The sequence below is a fragment of the Aulonocara stuartgranti genome, assembly GCF_965226115.1.
Source record: "Aulonocara stuartgranti genome assembly, chromosome: 23".
In the NCBI taxonomy this organism is placed as follows: domain Eukaryota; kingdom Metazoa; phylum Chordata; class Actinopteri; order Cichliformes; family Cichlidae; genus Aulonocara; species Aulonocara stuartgranti.
The window spans coordinates 47,659,286-47,686,427 of NC_138958.1; the positions used below are offsets into that span (position 1 = coordinate 47,659,286).

The 27,142-nt window shown below is 40.5% G+C and overlaps 1 protein-coding gene and 1 long non-coding RNA gene across 3 annotated transcripts in view; both read left to right on the forward strand.

Moving 5' to 3' along the window:
* Window positions 1-27,142, forward strand: part of LOC309701484 (NACHT, LRR and PYD domains-containing protein 12-like) — a 1,104,110-nt gene that overhangs the window by 655,284 nt on the left and 421,684 nt on the right. The window lies entirely within an intron of this gene.
* On the forward strand, window positions 22,634-27,084 carry LOC309701578. 2 transcript variants are annotated; one of them, XR_014275137.1, is made up of 5 exons: window positions 22,634-23,111; window positions 24,185-24,276; window positions 25,018-25,177; window positions 25,607-25,661; window positions 26,597-27,084. It is a non-coding gene; the product is annotated as an uncharacterized lncRNA (long non-coding RNA). The 2 variants fall into 2 exon arrangements; XR_014275138.1 differs by lacking the exon at window positions 26,597-27,084 and having other exon boundaries at window positions 22,636-23,111; window positions 25,604-25,937.

Here is a 27,142-nt window from a genome sequence, read left to right on the forward strand (position 1 = left end):
CCATGGACTTCATTCCTTTCCAAGCCAGCCTTGAGTGTCCTTTATTCAGCTCATCCTCTGCTTTACTTTTACACCTGATTTTAGCTGCTTTATCTCTCTTTCAACAGGTTTCTGTGCCTCAATCTTTTTCTTCTCTCCCTCATAACAAGACAGCTTCTTCTGCCTGAGAACATGTTGGAGTGATTTACTAATCCAGGGCTGCTTATTGGGGAAAATACTTCCTGTTTCCAAAGTAATCCCCATTTTTCCCAGAAAGAAATGTCAGTAGAAATCGATGATCTAAGTGAGAACATGAGCCTTTCAAAAGTCCCAGTGGGTGCAGTCAAAGCAGTCCCTCAGTCCCAGTATAGAGTCTTTGGTCCAGACTGGAACAGCTGTGTGCCCAGTTTGAGCTCTCTTCAGTGCTGTGACCTGACAGACCCAGAGGGGCCATCACATCACATTTAGAAGCTCCCCTGATGGAGCCACAACACATGTCCAATACTTAGTCTGTCTTGTTGGACCAACTGGAAGAAATGATTCAAGGACTTAGTCACAGAACAGAGATTCAAATCTCCAAAATCCAACTGGCTGCATCAGGACATATAGTCTGAAACTCTGCACAGTTTCCTGTTTGAAGCTGCTTCCTGTTGGCTTCAGCTGTTTGGAGTTTCCATTTTCTAAACTTCTACATTCTGAACCTTCTTCAGCTCTGAACAGATGATGAAACACTGAATGATTTCAAGCACTTTGTCTAATAAACTTACATCTTTCATTCTTTATACAGATTGAAGAGATGTGGTTTGTCAAAGATCAGCTGTGATTATCTGGCAGCAGCACTGAAGTCCAACCCCTCCCATCTGAGACAGCTGGAGTTGAGCTGGAACAACCTGCAGGATCCAGATGTGAAGCAGCTGTCTGATCTTAAGAAGAGTCCAGACTACAGACTGGAGACTCTGAGGTCAGTAGAGTGATGGAGTGAGTGGGTGGTGCTGTCAGCAGTATTGTACTAAACACAGTCAGTATGAAACAAAGATCCAGTGTTTCCTGTAAAGCTGCAGCTTCTCAGTGAAGCTGTGAGAGGAGAACGGTGACAGGCTTCAGGATTGGACACAAACACTTCCTGTTTCTCACCTTTATGGTCACCATAGTAACGGCTGACACGCTCTGATCAAACACTGTCAACAGCCAATCAGCTCTCTGAACAAAGCAGCACGCAGACCAATGACTGCATTGATTTCCAAGTTTAAAGCAGTGAAGAACACAGTCTGTAGGTGAGGAAGAATTTAGTGAGAGCAGATGTTTGGATGGAATTCCTCCAGTTAACAGCTGGAACCGTCCATCTGGATTGTTGGGCTTGTTGTTGGGGTTCCTACAGAGCTCAGAGTGGACACACCAAGGTTCTTCTAATGAATGAAAGTCCAAACTCAAACTAGGAGGGAAAAACATTTTCAGCAACTTCAATAAAAATCCAAAGATTAGAAAAAGTGAAGCAACAATGAGTCCTAGTACAGTCCCAGCACTGACGTCCCTGCTGCTCTTTATACTGGATGTGCTGCATCACTGACTGACAGCTGATGAAGAGTCTCTGGAAACACTCGTTTATCTCCTCTGCTCTTCCTCCTTCTCTCTGCAGGTGGAGGTGATGATGGTAAACAGGACGGTGTGTGTGCTGAGAGAGGAGCAGCTGTGTCCTGATGATCCAGAGAGGTTGAAGCAGCAGCAGCTTGTGTGTAGAGACTAGAGATGGACTGATCCGATATTACGTATCGGTATCGGTCCGATACTGACCTAAATTACTGGATCGGATATCGGAGAAAAATAAAAAATGTAATCCGATCCATTAAATATCATGAAAGCACCTCGCAAAACTTGCAACACGCCGTAACTCACCTCAGAACGTTAGCAGTCGGAGCAGTATGCATCACGTGATAGAGCGGCTGTGGCATGTAGGACCTGTCGGTGGTCTGGATAGCATTTGGAGCTTCGCTAGCAACCCGGCATTTCATCTCCGACAAAGTTATCCCCGAGAGAAGTAAAGCAAGTGTGTAAGTCCATCTCTGAATGTTTGTAAAGCATTCCTGCGTTAAGCTTAACGAGCGACTGCCTCTCGCTCTCGCTGCTACTTCAATCATGAAACTGCTTAAATGATCAGCTGATCGGCTTTTCTGTCGCGAGTCCGCCTCACTTGTTTGTTTTTGGTCCACTTTGCGCCAGAAAGAGGAAACCAGCGGCTGAACAACAGCAGAACGTTTAAGCTTGATAAGCTGTTGTTAGAATTTATTTAATATTAATTTCTACACCAGGATCTTTTTCTACAGCTGACGGCTGGTAACTGTGCAGGGGCGGATCTAGCAAAGTTTAGCCAGGGGGGCCGATAGGGCATTAACAGGGAAAAGGGGGCACAAAGACATACTTTTCTTTCTTATTCTCATTTAAAATGTCGAGCTTTTAATAAATAATTATCTGACACCCAAAGTTTTAATTTGATGCAAAATAAATAGAAGTCCATTACTGTATATAGTGACTATTAAGTCTAATATATATACCCTAGTAAGCTATAGTACTTTTTCCTTTGGGAAGGTACCATCTGTGCAGTCTGCAATTTTGTTGAAGAAAGATGTTGAATCTATTTAATATTTCTTGAAAAATAATTGATTTCTGTGCATTTTTTTTCACACTGCATCAAATTAAGGTTGATTACGTTGATTAAGCATCATGAGGTGGCGCGTGAGGGGTGGTTCCCTATTTTTTATTTATTTATTTTTGTTGTTGCTGGGAGTTGGAACCCTATTAGTTAGGTTGCTTAATATTTACGCTAAGTACTCTTTAAAATACCAGAATAGGGAGGATGGTGTAGGTTTATGTTTATTAGATTGATCAGTATTGCTGAACTATGAAATATTTTTTATGTATACAGGTATAACAGAATAGCTTTAGTGTAGTTGTTGTTTTAAACTTGAGTATGAACTTATACAAAATGCAGCAAGATATTTAAAAAACAGTTTTGTTGATTAAAAAACACTATATTGGATTCATATCGGTATCGGCAGATATCCAAATTTATAATATCGGTATCGGTATCGGACATAAAAAAGTGGTATCGTGCCATCTCTAGTAGAGACGCTCTGACTGGGCCATGTTACTGGGAGGTGGAGAGGAGAGCTTCATCCAGCAGTGACTGACAGAGGAATGAAGTGCAGATGACTGTCAGTGCTGCAGAGTGAACTGCTCTGAGAACAGCTCCACTGTCAGACACAATGTAGAGTCCAGCATCAGCCCTGTGTGTCCCTCTGGATCTGACAGAGGATCATCAGTGTATCTGGACTGCTCTGCTGCTGCTCTGTCCTTCTACAGTCTCTGCACAGTCTCTGTCTGACTCTGGAAAGATTTTACAACTTGTTGTAATTACAGAACGTTAATATAATATTCAAACATGTGATCTTCTCTTTATTTCTGAATCTTTACCAAATAAAGAAAAACCAAACTAACAAACAGAAGCTGTCGTGTCCTTTTTCACCACATCTGTGAATCTTTTCTGTGTTTTTCCTCTTTTCCTTCTTCCTGCAGCTCCATCTTCATCATTCTGTGTCCAGTATATGTGAACACGTCCAAAGCATCTGAGCCTCATGTTACCCGTTTGTGTGAGTTACGCCTGTCGTTGTGTTGTGGTGTATAAATAAGGGGCAGGAGACAGCGCTGGATCTCTGAGTTCTTTACTCTCAATTTCTGCAACATCTGCAATATCTAGAAATGCAAACCTGTGAGCTGTGTGTGTTGTGCGTCTGCTCGGCCACCTCTCCTCCGGCCGTGCTGGAAGCAGCTGTGCGTTTGACAGTTTTATCGACTCGACAATAATCGAACAAATTAAATGTTCAAAAATATCAACTTAAGCACTTCAAAGTCAACAAAAAGCTTAAAACAATGAAATAATATTTCACTGAAAAAACAACAGCTCATAAGAACGATACACAAAATAATACAGAAACAAACAAATAAAAGTTATTAACCAGGATCCATGTTTTTGTCACAAACACTGAATCAGCTGATTCACTCTTTATGTTTCTGAGTTTGTTTTGTGATTATAGTTCTGGTTTCTGTTTCTGTGTCTTCACTGTGTCCCACGTCTCCTTACTTTGGACTCTGTGTTATATTTCCTGTTTTACTTTGACAGTCCTGTGTTACTGTTTCCTGTCTCGTGTGTGTAATTGGTCCCAGCTGTGTTTCCCTCCTGTCTCCCGTTCCCTGATTACTAAACTGCGTCCACGCCGCCGGCGCTCCTCTCCACAGCTGGATTCCAGGATTTCAGAGCATCCAGCTGTGGTGAGTGATGGAGACACTTTCTCTGCTCCCTCAGTAATCAGGACAGTTTATTGAACATCAGAGGACATAAAGGACTGTTTTTCACCTGCCCGTTCTGAACCTGGACATTAAAGACTGCTGGCTTCAAGGACATTAATCCCAGTGTCAGCCAGCCAATAACAGCCTGTGTTTTTCAGCTCTTTAGGAGTCAGAAATGAGAAAGACACAGACTGCTAACCGCTCCCTGCAGGAAATAAGCTCCGCCTCTTCCTGTCCTGTATATGAGTGATTCTGACATGAGACACAATGAGTTTCCTGTTTATTGTGACTTAAAGCGAGCAGCAAAGACACTAAACTGTGTGTTTCCAGCTGAAGCTGCTTTTTGTGTTGCTCCCACAATCCTGTCTAAAACAGTCAGTGAGGAAAACTCAATGTGACTTCAGAGTGACAGAGGTAAGCGACTCATGTTGTAACTGACGTCAGACGCGGAGATTTTGGCGGAAAATTAAAGCGAATGGTAGTTTAGAATTGAACAAATTCCTTTAAGCTTCAGTATTACCAAATACACTTATCAATAGTCTTCTAACTAACAATATTTGTTTAAATCATCTCCAAAACCCTGGAGAACAACGGGGAGAGTTTAGAGGCTCTCCAAGATTACATTGATCAGTGCTTCCAGGATCTTGTGATGAAGAAGGCTCAGAGTGCAAAACCTTCATCAAAACCCACCTGAAGCTGCTGGAGGACACGGTGAAGAACATGGCCTTTGATAGAGTGCATCGCATCGGCCCCATGCGGGCTGCGACCGGGAGACCACGTCCTACTGTGGCCAAGTTCGGCCACTTCAAACAAAAGGAACAGGTGAAAAGTCTCCGTGTCCATCGGTGTTTCTCCACGTCTCTCTTCCTTCTTCGTGTCATCTCTGTGTTTCCCTGCTGCCCTCATGTTTTCTGCTTTGTCTGTTAGTTCTTCCCAGTTTAGGTTGATGTTCACTTCTTCCCTCACCTTTGTTATTTTCACTGTAAATAAATCTCCACTCGCATCTCCACCGCCGTCTGCATCTTGGTCCTCATTCACTCCACCACACGACTGCTGCCCCAGCCGTGACAACGTTTGATGTTTCCTCTACATTTACCTTTAAAAATTATTTACTTTGCCTTGTTTGGTATCATTTGGTATCAGATGGCCGACTTCTAAATGGTCACCATGGTCACCACCGAACTTGAGGAGTTTGCCCCCTCACATATACTAATGTGCCACAAACAGGACTTTAACATCACCAACCATTCCCATGTTATTACGGTGTATCCATATAACTGGCCCACCCTGTACAGTTATGCTTTCATTTTGACATACTGTATTAACACAATTCAGGGAGGATTCTAGGATCAGAGCTTCGGGGGGCTGAGCACCCAGAGAGCTGCCCAGCCAGCCAAGATACACTTTACTCGTCACAATGAGACTTCTTCCCCGTCTCTGTCCCTGCATCCTCCCTGTCCTCATCGTCTGTTGTCTTCGCCTCCTTTATCAGTCATCATAATTTTACCATCTCTGTGCAAGTCTGCAAATTTCTTTATTAAATCAAAAGATTCTTAAATCCATCAAGTCTCTCTGTGCCTGGGTCCTCGTCACAAAACATGCCATCACTGTTTTGTACTTTTTAACAATTTAATCCCACATTTGTGAAAGAAAAGCAAAACACTTTTTTGAAAAGTCTGTAACAAAACCATCAATTCTGATCAAGGTTATTTAAATGCTGCCAAAGAAGAATGGATTGGAATAAAAAAAATACATATCCTAACCTTAATTACTGGAGGAGAATAATGAATGATGCTCACAGTGAGTAAGAAGTAAACTGAGTGCATATTTTGGACAGAGATTCACTTTTAATGTGTTTGTATAATATAATACAGATGCATAAAAACACTCCTGAAACAGAATAAATTATTACAAATAAATTATTACAAAATATTAAAAAATATTATGGATACTTTTGTTGTTAAAATGTTACCTCTCAACCAAGTTCTGCCTTTTATATTTTTAGTAGTGTGTCACACAAACAGGAAATATTGTCAAAAAAAAGTAAGTGAGTGCTGAAGCACCCCCAAAAATGAACCAAAGCACCCCAAAAATGAACCAAAGCACCCCAAAAATGAACCAAAGCACCCCAAAAATGAACCAAAGCACCCCAAAAATGAACCAAAGCACCCAAAAATGGGCTAAAATCGCCCCTGTTAACAAATAATAGCCCAACAGTCACTTTTATGCTTACTGTAGCTGTTAGCTAAAAACACTAATTTAGCCTAGTTTGCCCTGAATTCAGCTTTGACAGACATGATCGACTGTTTCCAGTAGAATTCCTCGTTGTCATCTTGTTCCCTCTCAGAGCTCCGTATGCTTGCAGAGACCCCTACAGCAGGGAAATGTGCCAAAGAACGTCCAAAACATTGCATTTTAGGTTTATTTATGCCTTACACACAATCCCAACTCTTTAGCTAACTTAACAACTTTGGCTAAAGTCTGTAGTTAGTCTTACTCGTTTGTACAACATTTCTGGATCGCCACTGTTTGAAATGATATGACATATGACTCTCACTGAGACAGCAAACTTTGTAGAAAACAACACTTCTGATTCTCTATCTAGCTGTTTGGTCACAGCTGTAGATTACATTATAAGTGGTTGTTCACTCTTGTCAATAATTACATTTCTAAATTCTATTTGTGCAGTTACATGTAAACAAAGTCCAATATTGTATCTAAATGATTGTGTTATGGTGGGACAGTTTCCAATTTTGTTGTATTATTGCACTAGGTATGACTGTGCAAGAGTTATCTTATCTTCCTTGCTTGCACCACACTCTTTGCAGAAATGGTGCACAGCAGCACTGCATCATGTTATTGTGTTGTATAATATACCAGAACTAATACAAAGCAATATCCATGTACACTATAGGTCCATGCCAATGTGCCCAAATGGGACCTCCATAAATGGTAAGGGGCGCAAAGGCACTTTAAGACCAGTGGGCACACCATCGGTGCACATCCGCTCGGATGCTTTTTTCTATTCATTTATTTCCCTGTTTATTTATCGATGCACAAAAGCAATTATCTCAGAGACACCATCCTCTTAACAGAGACTCAAATCAGGAACCTGCAGATTATTAGTCAGCAGCTTTAACTTCCTGTCTTTGTCTCACTAAACCTTCCACGTGGAAACTTGAGCTGCCCACTCAAGCACAGTAGGCTTTAACTGGCTCTGCTCAAGTCACTTCAGTATCTGAGAAACTGTCTCGATGCATGCCAAAGAACACTTTGACAATACGCTTGTGTTGAGTCAAATCCACCACAAGCATATTCTATGGCAGTTTAATTCCACTCCACATAAAAATAGTCACGTATTATTTCCCCCCACCACACTTCCTGCCAGTAGCTGGTGCCCCCACCCACAGTGCATTAGTGGTTCTCTGTGTTTAGTGGCTCACTCTGGGCGGCTGCTCGGTGGGGCCCGGCCCCCTGGCTCTGTTGGGCCTGTGCTGCGGGTGGGGTGCCCTCAGGTCTCGGCCCTCTGGGCCCATTTACTGCTCAGTAACATTTAATATCTATTATTTACTACTACTTACTAGCCTACTTACTGCATATTATTGGTTGTTGCTGTGGGTTCCCCACTGTGTTGGTTTTTCCTTGTGTTTTTCAGCAGATGATGAAATAGATTTTCAGTATTTTTTCTCTCTTCCTCTCCATCTATTTCTCTTCTTCTCTATTTTTCCCTCTTCTTCTGTTAACTTTCTCCCCAGCTTATCTTTTTTCTTCTTTCCTGACCCCCGTTCTGATTCTAATGACTCAAAATAAAGTAAAATCATCATCAAATATGACTATCAAGTGGACCAGTATAGCAAAAACCATAATGGTGGCAGAGGCCACAGAGCCAAGTGGCAGGATTTTCAACGTTCAAACCAGATAAAAAACAGAAATTAAATGGTGTTAAAAGCCATGAATTCAGGCAATTCATTCACAACATAATTACAAGTTTTACTGGACGTTAATATTTTTCTCTTTTTTCAGTGCAAAACAAACTAACAGTACACATGATGCTGGCAAGTTAAAATGTCAGTGTCTTTTATAGATAGCATGTCTAGCATCATAGTTTTATAGATCACGTAGTCAGGGTAAAAACTCCATCTCTGATTATTATTGTACATGACTGTGACATGCAGTGGCCTCAGCATCATGATGAAGGCGACCGGAGGAGATAGTTTGGTAGACATCGATGTTTTGCCGATGAAGGCTCATGTAGCGGTCCTCTTTGTCCTAAACAACAATTTACACTGTCATTTACATTTAATTAAAGGGCAGCTTAAAAACAGACATAATGCACTGCAGCCTCGGCACAATTAAGTGTAAAACAGAACTATGGAAAACTCACAAACATCTGGCGAGTTTCAGATCCTGTTAAGTTAGTTAGACCTGATCTGTTTTCTCTGTTAGGATAAAAACATCAGAGGTCATGGGGTGAAAAATACCTCAAAAACAAGACTAGCTATGTCTACAACTAATGTGTGGTGTTTGAAAAGAACCTATGAGATACTTTGAACACCACAGTGGCTGCTGTATGCAGTAATGTGCTCAAGTGATTTCAAAGGGTCATTTCATGAGTTTAAGTGCGTCAGTAAAAGTTTTCACCTGCGAGGATTTCTCCTCAGGCTGTAACCACAGGTTATCACAGCCACACTGATGAGTGAAGCAGCAGCAGAAATGATGGGAACTGTAGCCATGAACTTCATGCCAGAAGAATCTCCATCGTCTGTTGAATGTTGCCACACACACAAAAAAACTTCATTTTGAAAACATGAAAAGTCACGAAATTTGCATTAGCCTGTTATATTAAAGTGGAAAACATGTTTATCTTTTCATTACATTAGAGTTACAATTGCATCATTCAAACATTTCACTGATGAAATAACACCAAAGTTGTGATTGGAGCAGTTTTATAATGAAATTTTAAACAAATTAGCCAGAAGAAGAGCTTAAAAACATTCCAGATGTTCATCTCCTGACTGAAACCTTTCATTAATCCGCTGCAGGCGGGAATGACGACCTCAAACCATGTATGACAGAAAAGAAAGTGTTAACGCAGTTCCAAACATCCACCTTGAATCTGCGGTGTGGGTATAAATAGAAAATGTTTTTACCTCTCACAGTCACACTGAGATGGAGAACATACAATCCACCACGAAATCCACACTCACAGGTGTAGTTCCCACTGTCTTCAGATGTTAAGTTGAGCAGGTGGAGAAACACAGTCTCATTTTCTTTGATCAGTGTGAACCTGGAGTCACAGCCATGAATAAAGCCTCGGTCGTAACGATAGAGCAGACGACGCTGTTCTCCTCGGCTCCTCTCTGTGCTGATCTCACACAGTATCATCACAGTAATATTCAGAGTTGTTTTGCTGCATATTTGAGTGGAATCGGGTTTCTTTCCAATTGTCTTCACAAGAGTCTCTATAAATTGTTCCAGTTAAAATGAAACAAAATCGGGATTATAGTTTCTATATATTTGTTGTTGTGGGAAAATCAATCACATATATTATTTCACTAACCTAACTAAAGCTTTCTTCTTAAACACCTGGCTTTACAGCTTTTCTTTTTTAATTATATATATTTACCTTCACTGCTAAAAACCACAAGCAGAAGCAGGAGAAAGCAGAGTTTCCGTGCAGTCATGCTGGTGAGGAAGTAACTGTGGCTGACAGTGTGAGGTAGACTATAGTGAAAGCAGGAAGACTTGCACCCTCCTTATTTCACCTCTTGTGTCTACACTGAAACTTTTACTATGTCTAAAATAGAAGTGCATAAAAGTGGAAGGACAGTAGAAGGTAAACCACCAACATTGTTTAAGCCAGACTGATCTCTCTGTTTATCTGGATGGACATTGTGTTCAAATTATGATGAGATGTTTGTTCAAAAACAAAACTAGTCTGATACAAAGAGTCATGTTTGCCACAGTTTATTGTGTTTGTATTGTATTAAATCTGAGAGCCTGAGTTGGAGTATTATGACTGAATGGTCTCCATTACTGGGAAACAACTATCCAGTGTGAAAAGATGGACGTTTATTATAATATATGAATATTATTATATTAGTATGTCACCTAAAGTTTTATATACTTTAAAATGTTTCATAGAGCTTTATTATCCACTCCCACAGTTCCTGTGCTTCTTGCTGAGCGTGTCTTGTTGTCTAGTTGATGGTTCACTGAGATGATAGTCTGGTAGGAATCACTCGATGGCTGCTGAAGGTTTGTATAGGGCTGATCTGGCTCATCGTCATCCTTTAGAAAAGTGAAATATTTTAGGTATTAATCAAGTTCAACCCGGTCTACCCACACACTCTATTGATCTTTAAATCTCTCCATCTGTTGCCTGGATTATTTAATGTTTCTGCTCATTTCTGTAAGAGCTTCTTCACAAAATAAAGGACACTGAAGTTGGCACTAATAGTATTATAACACTAATCTGTAATTATCTATATAAGTAGTTAACATCCTAAAACATAAATGTACATGTTTTATGTTTACTGGCAAACTTTTAACTAGCTGCTGTAGATCGTAGCAATAAATTGCTCACCAAACCGTTGGGATTTTCAGGTACAGACACTCCAGATGTTCCTGACCTTAAGCAGCCACGTTGATAAGAAAGGATGTCAGCATTAGTGTAACACTATTCACATTCAAACAGAGAAAAATCAAGTAAGAACATCTACATTTATATTATCTTCTCTCTTAATAATGATAATTATTTTTGGAAGGATAAAAAGTGTTCATTCTAGACATGATGTTTAACATACACCGAATTCTCATTTATTGAAATGTGATGTTTCCTTTTACTTTCTCTACATCTATATCATCTTTGAATTACTGCAGCAAAAATAGTCTCACCCATTACTTTTCCTCCAGTAGATAAATCCCACGATAACTCCAGTTATAAAGATGATCACAACACCGGGCAGATAAACGGAAAAAGATTTGTCTGCTGAAGTGTGGGCCTCGTTTGTGTCTAAATCATTGAAAAGATGCATTTGTCAGTAAAATCATTTACTTTCATTTCCTGGAAATCAAAACACAAATCAAACACAGTTTACGTCTACTGAAACTCTGAGTGAAGTAATGAAACCCCAGTTTTATAACCACAGAGCTTTAAATATTGTCACTGTGCTCTTTTCTTTTGTCTTCTTCTTATTTTGCATCTTTTCTGAATATTACTATGAACTGAAATTGGTCCAGCTGCTTATATACATTCACTGGCCACTTTATGAGGTATACTTGTTCAGGGTGTAACACAAATATTTCAGTGTTCATTTCATTTGTCAATCACATGTCAGCTTCATCTTCCTGGTTAAATAAAGGTTAATAAAATAATAAAATGTCAGCAAATCAATGCTCAAACAGAGCAACATGGCACATGTTACTGGTCCCAGTGCTTCACAAACTGCTGATCTGCTGGGATTTTCCCACACAATCATCTCTGTTCACAGACAATGGTCTGAAAAATAGAAAATATCCAGTGAGCTGTGATTCTCTGGGTAAAAATGCTGTTTACACATCAAACCTTGAGGCAGAGCGGACCACACTGGATATCACTGCTGTCCTCTAACAACAGCAAGCTGAGGCTACAGTTTGCAAGTCTGGACAACAGAAGACTAAAAAAACGATGCCTTGCCCGATGAGTTGATTTCTAACAGTTCAGACTGCTGGTGGTGTAATGCTCTGTGGGGGATTTTCTTTGCAAACTTTGGACCCTGTAGTAACCACTGAGCATCATTTAAACACCACAGCCTGCCTGAAGGTTGTTGCTGACCACATTCATGTCTTTATGCCCAAAAAATACCCATCGTCTGATGGCTGCTTCCAGCAGGATACCACACCATGTCACGGCGCTCAAATCATGTACGGCCTGCGCAGTCACCAGATCTCAATCCAGCAGAGCACCTTTGGGATGTGGTGGAACGGAAAGTTTGCTTCAAGTAAGAGCAGCTGACGAATCTGCAGCAACTGTGTGATGATGTAATTTCAATATGTCTTGAGAATCTTTGAGGAATGTTTTTAGCGCCTTGTTGTGCCACAAAAAATGAAGACATGTTTGATGGCTGAAGGTGGTCCAACTCGGTTCAAAGATGTACCTGATAAATGAGTCAGTGAGAGTATTTAAACTGCTGTCAGTGAAAATAAGAAGAAAAGAAATGAACAAATTACAAGAATAAAAAACACATAAGCAGGTCAATACAATGCTAACACAGTGCTGAATAACTGTGTCAGATAAAGAAACCAAAATGCATTTACCTTCCACAGTGACACTGATATGGACAATATATGTCCCTTCAGTGTTTGTACACTCACAGGTGAAGTTCCCACTATCAGCTGGTGTTAAACTGGTCAGCTCCAGAAAGGCAGTCTGATTTTCTTTTGTTATTGAGAACCTGGGGTCACATTCCTGAGTAACGTTCTCTCCGTGTCGATACAGCAGATGACACTCTCCTCCTGTGTCCCTCTGTCTTTTGATCTTACAGATAATCAAAACAATAGTAGTCTGACTTTCCTTGTTGCAAATCCGAGTGACATCGTGTTCTCTCCTGACTGTCTTCACAACAGTCTCTGTAAACAGGGACAGCAAAATACGGTAAATACAAGATTCAGCCTGTGTCAGAGAGGACTTTAGTTTCTATATTTTGTGAATGTTAAACCATCTTTTTAATCCCATAATAATGTGTTTAGTTTAAACTAAAAGCAAGGAGGTTATAAATTTAAAAATATTAATAATGCATAATGAAAATAGTTTCCTTGTATTACCTTCAGCATCATGGGACACAGCTAGTGGTAACAGCAAAATCAAGCAAAGTTTTGATACGTCCATGCTTGTTAACATGTCTGTGAGCCACCGACAGTGAAGAGGAAGATGTGCGGAAAGAAACAAGCTGAAGCTTTCCTGGCTAAGCAGACGTCAGACTGTTGCCCTTCACGGGGCAAGTGTGAAATGATGTAAAAAGGAAGTGTACTGACAGGACTTTCATATTAAAAGGCTGTAAAGTTGAAACACTGTGCGAGCTCCCACACAAAAAGAAAACAAGCTAATTTTTCTTTATCACAGAGGAATTATTACACTGCTAACTGTCATGTTCGCTGAAGCTGAAGGATGGATAATATTGTAAAAGTAACAACAAAACTACCATTTATCATAACATTATAAGCATTTTAAACTAAAATAGCGTGTTACGTCATCAAACCGCTTCATCCAATCACTCAGATACTTACAAAGTTTTGACTGCATTACCTTTAAAATTTGTACGAAGATGAGCATAAAATGAATAAAACTGACATGCTTGTATTTGTTGTGTAGTGCAACAGGTGTATGTGGCTGAGGGATTCCCATGATGCAATGCGTATTTCTCCTTCAGTCACCTTTCTCGCTCACTGTGTGTTAATGCAGCTCTCTGCATTGAATCATACCTGTTATTAACCTCTGTCTCTCTTCCACAGCGTGTCTTTATCCTGTCTTCCTTCTCTCATCCCAACCAGTCGCAGCAGATGGCCCCGCCCCTCCCTGAGCCTGGTTCTGCTGGAGGTTTCTTCCTGTTAAAAGGGAGTTTTTCCTTCCCACTGTCTCCAGACTGCTCACTCATAGGGAGTCATATGATTGTTGGGCTTTTTCTCTGTATGTATTATTGTAGGGTCTGCCTTACAATATAAAGCGCCTTGAGGTGACTTTATATTGTTGTGATTTGTCGCTGTGCAAATAAAATTGAATTGAAAATTGAATTGTGAAGGCCACACCAGAAGCCACACAATTGGGAAGTCAGTAACGTCAGACACCAGCATCTTTATTTTAATTTTAATGCACATTTCCACAAACATGCAAAGACATGCAGCTTGTGGGGATAGATTAATTGGATAATCCAAATTGCCACTAGGTGTGAATGTGCGAGTGAATGTGAGTGCGAATGGTTGTCTGTCCCTATGTGTTAGCCCTGCGACAGACTGGCGACCTGTCCAGGGTGTACCCCGCCTTTCGCCCTATGACAGCTGGGATAGGCTCCAGCGCCCCCCGCGACCCTGAAAAGGATAAGCTTCTGTTTTATATGCAGACAGATGACCTTTTGATGTAAAACCTTTCTCTGTATCTAGAGAAACACTTTAACTATATATTCAACTATATAGTTTAACATTTGGTCCGTAACTATCATTTAAAAACAATAAAAAGGTTTAAAAGAATATACATAGGCGGCTATAAAGACTGCAGGTCAAACATCGTGCAGATACAGAAGGACCTCCTGGGGTCCAAAATGTCGCACTATTACAGAGCAATGCTTACAATAGTCTTGCATGGTTAGCCAGTTAGACAGATGCAAATGTTAAAGTGCTAAAACAGACATGTAAATAAAATACAACATCATGTTAGCAGCTTTTTGGTATTAATGTCTCTTAAAGCTCTCCATGACCTAGCTGCATCTTAACTCTCTGAGCTGCCACAGTCTTATAAACCCACCCGCTGTCTCAGGTCAGCTGATCAGCTGTTCCTGAATGTTCCCAGGACTGAGCGTAAACTTAGAGGACATCGTGCTTTTGCTGCAGCATCTCTGAAACTGTGACACGATCTGCCTTTAGAGATTAGACAGGCTTCTTCTCTGCCTGTTCTTAAATCACTCCTGAAAACTCATCTCTTCACCCTGACCTTTGACACCTTGTAAGATGTTGGTTTTTAGTTTGAGTTTTTTAGTTTATTTTTGCTGTTTTATCTTGTTTTGAAATATAGGGCTGTTTACATTTTTTATGTATTATGTGTTTTATTTTTTTACTGTTATGTTTTATTCTATTGTTCTTAACTCATTTACTGTACAGCACTTTGGTTTTGTCCTGGGTTTTTTAAAGTGCTTTCTCAATAAAGATGGATTGGATTGGACTGGAAGATAAACACTTTAGTTTGCAGTACTGTGGTGAGTTCACAGTAAAGCACTGTGTTGGACTGGCGCACAGTGATTGTGGCGTTCATGGTCAGTGTTAGGTTACCTCAAGTACAGTGGATTCATTTGCATTTAAGCTGATGATGCTTCGATTAAGTCATCAAATTTCACCTTTATATCAGCTCTATAAGCCAATTCTCAGGATACTGTTAGTGTAGGAAATGGAAAGACAACCAAGATATCTGTGAAACGTCTGCTTACATCTTGAATTCAGCTCCGGCGTATGTGGTAAGTTGTTAATGAGTGACTTTAATTTATTATTTGTTCACATGTGGCTATACACTCTACTGAGAATAAGCATACTGTCATGATATGAGTGGATCTTCAAAATAGACATCGAAATAGGTCATGGAGAAAATAAGTATAAAAAGTAAAGATCTTATTAGGAATAATACTGTTTGGATAATTATAACCATCATAAGCAACCAAATCATCTCAACATGTATTTGCTCAAAAATGTATTTATTACCACAAACATGTATTTAATTATCAACAAAAGCAAAATCAACAGTTTCTAGAACTCCAACAGGGGCAGGACTTGGAGGTACTGGGATTTCAGGAGGCAGCAGAATGGTACACTGGTCAGTGTCATTATTATTGACCTGTGATGGTGGATGGCCTTGGAGGGAGCTGAGAGGTAACTCAGACCTCTTGTCTTCAGGACACGTAAAGCAAACATACTCCTTCTCAGCAGCTGGAGACTTAGAGACATCCCAACTCATCAGCCTCATGCGTTTGGGCATCAAATGTTCCTCTTCATCATTAACAGAAAAAGCAGTAGAATATCTGCGCTTTCTGCAGAGACCTACCTCTGCAGTGGGTGGAGGTCTCGGAGGCAGAGGAACATCGCTAGGACACATGAAAAATGTCACTTCATCATCCAGGGATGCATGATCATTTTTCAAATCTGGATTAATGATCTTGTCTGTGTCCTTTGCATGGAAGCTGGCATCAGCAGGTGGAGGATTTGAAGAAACTGGAACATCAGAACTCATCAGCCTCATGCGTTTGGGCATCAAATGTTCCTCTTCATCCTCCACAGAAAAAGCAGTAGAATATCTGCGCTTTCTGCAGAGACCTACCTCTGCAGTGGGTGGAGGCACTGGGATTTCAGGAGGCAGCAGAATGGTACACTGGTCAGTGTCATTATTATTGACCTGTGATGGTGGATGGCCTTGGAGGGAGCTGAGAGGTAACTCAGACCTCTTGTCTTCAGGACAAGTAAAGCAAACATACTCCTTCTCAGCAGCTGGAGACTTAGAGACATCCCAACTCATCAGCCTCATGCGTTTGGGCATCAAATGTTCCTCTTCATCATTAACAGAAAAAGCAGTAGAATATCTGCGCTTTCTGCAGAGACCTAACTCTGCAGTGGGTGGAGGTCTCGGAGGCAGAGGAACATCAGTAGGACACATGAAAAATGTCACGTCATCATCCAGGGATGAACGATCATTTTTCAAATCTGGATGCATGATCTTGTCTGTGTCCTTCGACTGAAAGCTGGCATCAGCAGGTGGTGGACTTAGGAGCTCACATGCAGGTGCGCTGATAGGTCGGAACATGAAAGCGGGAACTTCATTGTCCAGAGCACAACGGTCTGCACTGGATGAGCGTGGGAGCTTCTCCTTTGCCTGTGGAGGAGGCAGACTTTGACTTTGTGTTGCAGAGGAACATTTAAGTCATCTGACGTTTTGCTCTGTTACATATTATTATTGTTGTTGTTGGATTTTTCTTTAAAAATTCACACGATTTAATGTTTAGAAACAGACACAGTGAAGGGTAACTTACCACAGCTCGAGCCATTTTAGGCGTCTGTCAAGGCAAAGACGCAGGATTTGGTTTCTCTGTGTAAGATTACAGGACAGTTGTCAGTTTCATTTTCAAGTCAGTTGGATAAATTCATATCAAACTTCTCAAACTGTATCATTAAAGCATTGTTTAGGTGGACAAATATGAAAGATATGAAGATAAAACAGTAACAGCTGGCAATCAAGGGAAAACAACCTCACGAAAAAGGTCTTAATCATTATTGTTTTAAAGTAAATCTTTCAGTCCTTACTTCAGTGATTGTTTGAAGTCTCTGTGCTTGTTGTCAGTCGCAGATTTGTGTAAAATATTTGCAGTTTGTGAATAAAGTTTGCAGGAGCTCCAAAGTTTGTCTGTTCAATACCAAAGTAATGAGGAGACTGAGTGCAGGTTTGGAATCCTCAGTGACAGAAGAATGCAGCAATGTTTGAATTTGAATTTGTTATTGTTTTATTAACAACAACTACCAGGATCATACCATAGCAACACAGTGATGCCCAATCAAATGTCAGGTACAAGGGATAGCCCACATACACATCCAACAGCACAGTAAAGCAATGGGCACCAATGCCACCAGTCAGGCCTTAAAAATACCTGAGTTATATAACAGCACACTGACAGTGTCTCATCCAAAAATATAAAATGTATAAATACAGTTAATATCATTTTTATTTAAATTTTATTTAATTCTCTTCATATAGTGCCAAACAGATGTCTCAAGTCGTCACTGTTACAACATAGATAAACATGAACATGAAATCCATTATTTAATTCTCTTCCATTCACTCCAGTTCAATTCAATAGCTATATAGATGGATAGACAGATACTGTATTATATACTATATTGATTCCAAATGGAGAATTAATGTGTTATATCACCAGGATAATGAATTCAAGTAGTACAATCTCCAATAAACAGACAACACAGTTCAAGTTCAAAGTGCAATATGTGCAGGATCCAGGCTTTATATTGTAAGATGCAAAATGTTTATATATACATAATATTGTTGAAAAAATAAAGAAAGTTAAAAATCAAAATAAGTTTATTGTCACTGTGGCTGATGTGATTGCAATATGAACCCGGAAGCAGACAAGGGAGAGATGGACCTGAATCTTAACAAAAAAACAAACCATTTATTAGGTTGAAAAACACGAACACAAAACAAGGCCCAGCAAACAGGGGCGGAAACTAAAACTAAAACCTACACTGGGAATAACTCGGTATGACTATGACAACTATGACAAGAAAAACATGAACATGAATCCGAGGAGGTGCATGCGAGAAACTCTGATGAAAAAACATGAACATGAACATGGACCTAAACAGAATCAGGAGATAACCTGAAACCCGGAATAACGTGAACGGAGGAAAACGCACCAACACTGCCCAGAGGAAGACAGCGGACTTAAATACACAGAAGAGAAAGGAGGGAAGTGGAAACACAGCTGACACAAATGAACCTGACACCACAGGGGAAGCAACATGAAACACACTGAACATGGAAACACAACCCTTTCATAATAAAAGACGAAACAAGGAGAGACGTGGACGTGTGATGGGCTGAGTTGCCAAATGGCTGGTAGGCTTTTAGCTAGGCTTTAGCTTCAGCCAAGTGGAAGCTAAATTGGCTAGTCATTCATATGTAAATTAGGTTGTTACCTGAGAATTCTGGAGGGGAGTGGGGGTGTGTGAATGATTGCTGATTTCTAACTGCCAACTGCCTCTTTGTTTGTCTGGGGGGGAGCTGCTAAAAGCGGTGAACTTCCTTTTGTGTTCGTCTTGATGCATTCTCAATCATCCAGGAAATTAAATCTCCAAAAGTCACCAACTTGGAGTGGTTAGTTTCCTGAGCCACAAGGAAACTTGTGTTTCAGTTTGCCATCTTAGGGAGAAATCAACACACGTGGGTGTATTTCCTTTGTTGCTGAGATTTATTGATAAAAACAGTACAAAAAAACCAACCATTTGTACACATATTTACAAATAATAAGAAAAAGTGAGTGAGTACATTTCAACATTTGCAGCAATCACTCACAATCCTGGCACTGCCATGGTATCTGTAGTCTGCATTTACCACATGTGTATCTGTAGCAGTGAACACATCGCACAGTGGCATGATTGTTCTTGCATTTGTGTTTGACCTGACACATGGCTCTTTTTCCAGGGCTCGGTGTGGAGGGTTGTGTCCGAAGCAACTGTTCTTTTCTTGCCTTCTTCCCAGCTACATGAGAGTGAGCCAGCTCTCTTGCAAGCTCCACCAGGAAGTCCACCCGTCTTTCCTTCGTCCCGGTGCATGCTTGATACAGCACATCCTGCGGGGCTCCATAGGATAATTCTAAAAAATGCTTTAGTTCCTCACATTTTAATGCAACCCACTGAATTAAAGCTGAAACTACATCTGAGTTGTATCATTTCAAATTCATTGTTGTAATTTACAGAACCAAAGTTAGAGAAAGTTGTTTCTGTCCAAAGTCTTATAGACATAAATGTATGATTTTCAATGATTTCAAGGACAGCTGAAGATAAAAAGTATTCAACAAGGAGAGACCAGGAATTAGTGACGTGCAGAGTTTGAATAAGAAGCTGTAATTAGACTGAATGCAAGACGAGAGTAAAGCCATGGCAACAGCAGGAAGTGGAGCAGGACCTGCGTGTGTCCATGAAGCTCCATGTTTTTGTGCACAGATCACATGCAGTCTGAAATGTTGTGCAGTCCAGACTGTATATTTTGCTGAGTGAAATACAAAAGCTTCCTTCATGGATGGAAAAGAAACTGTTTCAGTGTCAAATGAAACACTTTCTGTTGATTTCAACTCCCAGAACTGAGTTCAGCTGAGCTCCACGGTGCAACAATTAGACTCCACTATGTTTTCTCTACTTTGTAACAGCAACAGGCTGTTTAGGGCAAGATTTGCTAAAAGGCTCAAAACAGCGCTTACAGACATGGTTGGTTTTTTGGGCCAATTACAAAAGTTCTGCTGTTTTCTAAACACAGGAGATGTGAGTTCAAATCTATAAAACACAAAAATAAGACATGCTTATTTGTATTAAATATCTGGATAATGATCTGTAGATGTTAAAAACATTAATAACACAGTTTGAATGTCCAGAATTGGGTCTTCATCAGGGCCACAAAAATCTTTGAGATTCTGTCTCTGACACACAATCCTGTCGCTGCGCTCGATTTGTAAACACTAACAGCTCTTTGACTCCAGAACCCAGTTTGTGTTGGTGCGAGGCATTAGTGGATCTCTCTCTTAGAGTAGAGTTAGAGTTACTACAGTTTCTTAGGAAACTGAAGAAGGCCCGTCTCCCTCCTCCAGATTCCCGTGCAAATGTCAGACAATTCAAAATCCTGTTTGACTTTATAAAGGAGACACAAATGTGCAACAATCTTGACAGAGTGCCACAGTGTCACAGACAGTTGCACTGCCTTTGATGAGAAACACTGAGTGATAGTAAAACTAAACAATCACTGCAACACACTGATACAGGAGAAGTTGTGATTGTTCTTTTCATTTGTCCTGTTGTGTAGTTTGGCTGTAGTGTGCCCCCCACCCACCCCCCTTTCAAGAAGCCAGCTGTATGATCGTCCACAAGAGAAGGAGTTAAAAGTGGGAGTCAAAACCTCCAACTTAAAGTGGAACATTAATGTCACACAAATGCAGACACAGACTCAGTGCCATTTTTATATTGTTAGATTCAGAGATTTTATTGAAGTTCTCAGTTATATTAGGGACATACAGAATGCTTTCTAATGGAATAAGAGGAGAGAGTGAAGCAACTGTGCCACCCTAAGGACCATGGAGTGGGATTAATGATGAGTTGTGCTCATTTGATACCAACTAATGTGTGTTGGGTGCATTGTGAGCGCCGTCCCGGAGCGAACCAAACCCCAAGACTGGCAATTGGGACATTGAATGTCACCTCTCTGGTGGGGAAGGAGCCTGAGTTAGTGCGTGAGGTTGAGAGGAACCGGCTAGATATAGTCAGGCTCACCTCAACACACGGCTTGGGCTCTGGAACCAGCCTCCTGGAGAGGGGCTGGACTCTGTCTCAGTCTGGAGTTGCCCCTGGTGAGAGGCGGCGGCCTGGGGTGGGTATCCTGGTGTCCCTTCAGCTTGCTGCCTGTATGTTGGGGTTTCTCCCAGTGGATGAGAGGGTTTGTTATCTGTGCCTCCGGGTTGGGGTTCAGAGTACCCAGCCTTCTTGGAGTCCCTGGGTGGGACACTGGAGGGTCCTACTGGGAGACTTAAATGCTCATGTGGGCAACAACAGTGAAACCTGGAGGAGCGTGATTGGGAGGAATGGACCCCAGGACCTGAACCCGAGTGGTGTTTTGTTATTGAACTTCTGTGCAAACCACAGCTTGGCCATAATGAACACCATGTTCGAACATAAGAGTGTCCATAAGTGCACGTGGCACCAGGACACTCTAGGCCACAGGTTGGTGATTTGTTGAGTCTTCTCAGTTTGTGCTAAATCATTGAGTTGATTCTCAGTACTGTTCATTACAGTTCCTGACCTGTTCTTTCCTGTACCTAGATTTCCTGGACGCGTCCCTGACCCTGTGTGGATTGCCTGTTGCTGGATTGGCATGAGAGTGTAACGGTGTGAGGGTGAGTGGCTGAAGAGGAGTGAGCGTGCGAGCCTGGAAGAGGTGAGTGTAACACAGACGATGCGACGAGGAGCACAGGCAGACAGGAGGGGACACAGCTGGAACTAATGGGCATAACGAGACACAAACCTACAAAGTAAAACAGGAAACTCACAGGCTGTTTCACAATACCAACTTGGGGACACGAACAGAACACAGAGGAAAGACACAGGTAGGGACAATAGAAACACTAAACACACAACTCAAACCCTAAGAACAAATACAAAACAGCAGAAACTGGAAAATAATACCAACAAACTCAAAACACTGGGTCAATGACTCAGGACCACGACAGATCTGCCCTGTTTCACACTTAACACTTTGTGCCCACAGAAATTGGGCGCACCCACAGAAACGCAAAGCAGGAGATGAAGCATCGCTGAATATATGTCCAAACCAACTTCATTCTAAGCCAAAGACTAGAAAATATGGTGAAGCATATTTTACATGTAGTTGTTTTTTCCTGTGTAATAATATTCAACATTGCTATCAATACCTACCTCGGCACTTGTGCAGGTGAAACCAAAGGGAAGATAATCACACCGTGACGCCTCTGCCTTTGTAAATGGAGGGACAGCAACTGCATGTGTGTATGTAAGCGTGTAAAACCTGCAGATAGTCAGATTAACAGTATTTCGTCTCTATCTGCCATTCTGCAACTCATCTCATGTAAAAATTAATGCGCGCACAGCGTGACGTGAAAAAAAGGCACATATCTTTGACGTTGCGTGACCAACTCTGTATTCCTCGTCTACACGTAAACGCAAAAAAGGAGTTTTAAAAAATCTCAGTTTTCGGTGATTCGAAACGCCGTTTACATGTGGATGAACAACAGGTTCTCACTCCCAACTCGTCAAACGTGTGACGCATGGTCAGGCTCCCTGTGCTTCACTTATGGACGCGCAGGGTACCCCTCTCGCGTCGGGAATTGACGTGAAGGGTCCTCCGATTGAAGAGATTGCTGCGGAAGTGCCTGTTGTCGGTATATTTAGACATTTTCCAAATCACATTGTAGTGACGTATACAGAACACAACAAATTATATAATGTAAACAACTACCTGAAAAACAGGTAGAACGATACTTTTGTATCGTTTATTGCATTTACGGAGGGAGTGATGTATGCTGGGTAATGGCACAGCTAGCTACTGGGTGACTTTATTCACCCGCTTCGGCTGTTATCAGTCCATACAATGGGCGTTATTAGCACAAATCAGTCCCATAGATATGGGCCATCTCCTGCTAGATTGTTCAGAAGGTTGTTCTCATCCATCCAGATGGAGGATCACTAACAGGAGCGTGGAAGACTCCAGAATCCACTCTGGCTGGAATCCGGTGGATATGCAGTGTGTACAGGTAAAACCATTTAAACGGACAGCATTTATTGAATGACTATTAAAAGTCAGCGAGTGTCAGTAATGTTAATGTGGTTATGTTAGTAATACACCGAGTGCTAATATAACAGCTTTAAGATGCATTTGTAGATATTATTACGTGTTTTACCGTCTTTATGGTGCTAGCTTAAAGTTACGGTGTAAACGTTAGCTTATATTAGAAGAAAGCTGTTACTGTTTAAACGATGTTAGCACAGAAATATTAGCTTCTGTCATGACTGATGAAGTTACTAGTTAATAAAGTTTCCAGTAAAGTGTTTAATCGCAGCCACAGGTTGACAGCAAATATCTCGATTAGCTTCAGTGCATCTGTAATAAATATGTGCAAGTTTCAGTGCTTCGTTTAAACTGTATGATACTTATACTGACCCAGGGTCAGTGTAAAATACAATCCTAGCTGTGTGAACAAAGCCTGGCTCCTTTAATCCTGCATGAAAAACCTCAGGATGCAGGTTATTATTACTCTTTCCTGCTGGCACACCTGTCACACCTGAGAGTCAGCTAGAAACTTACAGTGACGTGGACATCATGCAAAGACTGCCAGACTCTGTAATACTGCAAATGATCAGTGACTCAGGTTAACACTAAACTTTAAACGGCACCTCTGTGTCTCTGTGTGCTGAACATTTAGGATTGAGTCAGGCTGCATTGACTGTGGGACTTTAATGTGTTAAAAGCAGGTTGAAACGGCTCAGAAACATTTGAAGATTAAAATTTAGCATTATGGCTGCTGGTGGTTTGTAAAGCCTCTACTCAGCTGTATTTTTGTTACTAATTTATGTTTGTTGTTGTGTAACACAGATTTCAGAAGAGCAAAGATGCTTAATAGTTTAACTAGATTTCATTTGTCAGTGTGGGACTGCTGAGTCACCTGAAGAACTCATTTCATTCATTCTCCACATGATGTTCATTTACAGAAATGTTTCACAGGAACTGATTCCTCCCAAAGGTCGAACTAGTGTGTTTCCATAGATTACCTCTGTATGAATGTACTTCTTAAATGAAGGCAAGTGTTTGTCCTTTTTTGTTCCTCAGGTACAGTACGTGATATCAAGGGCGGGCGGTCAACACTGGGGGTAGACAAGAAGCAGACGTACTTCCAAGAGGGAGCTGCAGTGAGGTCAGAGGTCAGAATCTGAAACAGCTCAGGTTTATATTTTAGAGGTTATAAATACATTTTGATTTTTTATAACCTCCAAAATATAAACCTGAGAAACCTTTAAATAATAGTCATAATTATGATTATTATAAGAAATATCAAACATTTAAGTGGATTTTCTGTTACACATATCGTGTTAGCCCTGCAATAAACTGGCAGCCTGTCTTTGTCCTGTATCAGCTGGGATAGGCTTCATCCTCCCGCAATCCTGAATTGGATACATTGTATTCCAATTATGTAATCTGATCATTTACAAACTCAAGGTATCTAATCAAAATGTAAGTAATAATTATAAAATGGGAAAGCAGAAATAAGTGTGACATAAATGTAAATGTGTGAGCTGACATAGAGGACAGCTACATGTAGTCTGAAAAACCTTTGTTGTCAAGTTTGCAGGTCTATCAGCACGAGACATTCTTACATAGAAGAGACATTAAAGTCTCTAACTCAGTGAAGCATTATTGGTCCCATCTGTTTGGATAAATATAATAACCTGATGTATGTGCATTTATTGACACATTTTCTTAAGTGCTTATCCAGTTCAGGATCACAGTGGAGCTGCAGCTGGATATGTTCAGTAAATAAACCTTACAAAAGTTAACAATAAACCTGCATCCATGTACGTTGTTGTCCACAGGATGAGAAATCAAACTGGAAGACTGGAACATGTTAATAAATGATTGTGTGTTTGTCCCTGTGTCTTTCACAGGAGGCGCTGGAAGGTTTCCCTAATAGTTCCTGGTGAATCAAAGCAGAACCATAAAGATTGCTGGACTGCATGATGGCCTTACCCCTGAGCCGTCATCCTGTTAAAGGAGGAACCAGTTAGAAGCTGTTTTCAAAGTAGCTGAGCAGATTTCTTACTTGAGGTAAGCGATTAACTGTTTGTTCATCTGTTCTGCCACTTAAAGAGCATTTAAGGACGTCTTTTGAGTGTCCAGTTGAATTAATTCTACTGGCTCTCATGGTCATTTGTTATTATAGACATATTTTTCATGTTCATCCAGCTATTTAGTAAATTCTATCTATTTAGTAATATCCGTCAGCTATAAAATGTAATATAAATATAAAAATATCTAAATATCTCCTGTCCTTTATGTTTTAATGATGTAAGTCTGTTATCGTGTTACATTAGCATTCCTCACATATCAATGAGATGCTGTACAGTACAATCCTACTGACACAGCAGAAGGATAACGACGGCTATTCAACATCGTTACACGACACATTCGAGCTGCATGACGCAGACAAAGTGACTAAATCATCTTTTTTCTGGTTTATTGTCTTCAAACCAGCAGACAAAGCTGATGGCAGAAGATGTCAGAGAAGAACTTCAGGCCGTGGACTGAAAAGGTATTTTTTTCTTGTTATCAAAGACATTTGGAGTGGCAGCTTCTACAACTGGTTGTGCTAAAGTAAAGCTTACAGTCTAAGAAATCACAGTGTTGATATTCAGCACAAAGAGAAAAGCTCACTTGTTTGAATTTATTTACAATCATAGTTTTATAAATTCTGACTGTAAACAGCTTTTACAGCTTTGATATTGTTTGACACTCGATATCAGGTGATAGGGTTTAATTTAAAGGTTTCTGTGTCCCAATGAGCCATTTACACTGACCAGTGTTTTACTTTAACTGTAACACATTCATTATTTAGATTCAACAAAGAAATAACTGAATGTAAAAAATGGCAGCCCTCAGGCAAGTTTATAGAGATATATGCATGCATTATGAAATTTATGTATCCCAGATAATTGTTATTCATCTAGTCATGGCATACCCACCCCTTCCTCACAAGTTAACTGCAACCCAAAAGAACTAGTGGGGCTATTTACACACTCACAACCAGTGTGGGGTAAAAAGAGCCACCAAAAAGCTGTCAGCCACAGATGTGCTAGAAGAGTTAGAAGCTCTGCTTATGGATAAACTTTCTAAGTCTAACAGAGGACAGGTACTCCTGCCCAAATAACATGATATAACCCCACATACAGCCCAGCCATAAAGTGAACCAAGTCATTTAGTTAAAGACAGCATGGGACCAAATGCATGTAACCAGCCTGCATCAACCTGACATTTCTTCCTCCTGAATTAAATGAATGAATGGATGAAAGTTAAATGACTACAAACCTAAAGCCACTAGTTCCCACACTGGAGCTCCCTGACACTGTGTGCTAACCGTATTTAGCTTGAATCAACAGTTGTAACAGGCTAAGCCACCTGAGACACTGCATTGAATGATTGTTCCTGTCTTAATGGTTTCAGCTCAGATGTTCTGCTTTTTCCTTTCAGTAGATCAAAGCAGCTCGTGCTCCTTCTGCTTCCAATTTAGAAGAAGAAGAAGAAGGCGAAGGCTTCAGCGAAGTGGCGTTCATGGTCTCAGTGAACAGTCACGGTCACACACTGCATGTGGTTTTAAAAGCAACATGTCTGTTCAGTACAACGATGGAGATGTGTAATATTAGTGCAGCTACGGTTTGTTCTTGAACATCAGTTCTGTTTTCTACTTTGATCACTTAGACCAAAAAAGTGTTGTTTTCAGATTCTTTCTTTTACATCTATAAAGCACCTGTTCATTTTTTTATTACAATTAGTTTCACATGAATGTTAGTGTTTCCTTTATGATCTTTTAATGCTTACACTACACTGTACATGTCTACATTAGAGACATTTCTGTTTCCTGTTTCTGTTGACTCAGAGTTGTGAAATGTTCTTTTATTTGATGCACAATATGAAGTTCATAATTTTCTTACAAATAAAACTCTAATGACAAACATGAACAGCTGTGCTTATTTCTGAGACATGAGTTTTTGAATGTGTGCATCTGTATGCTGAAAC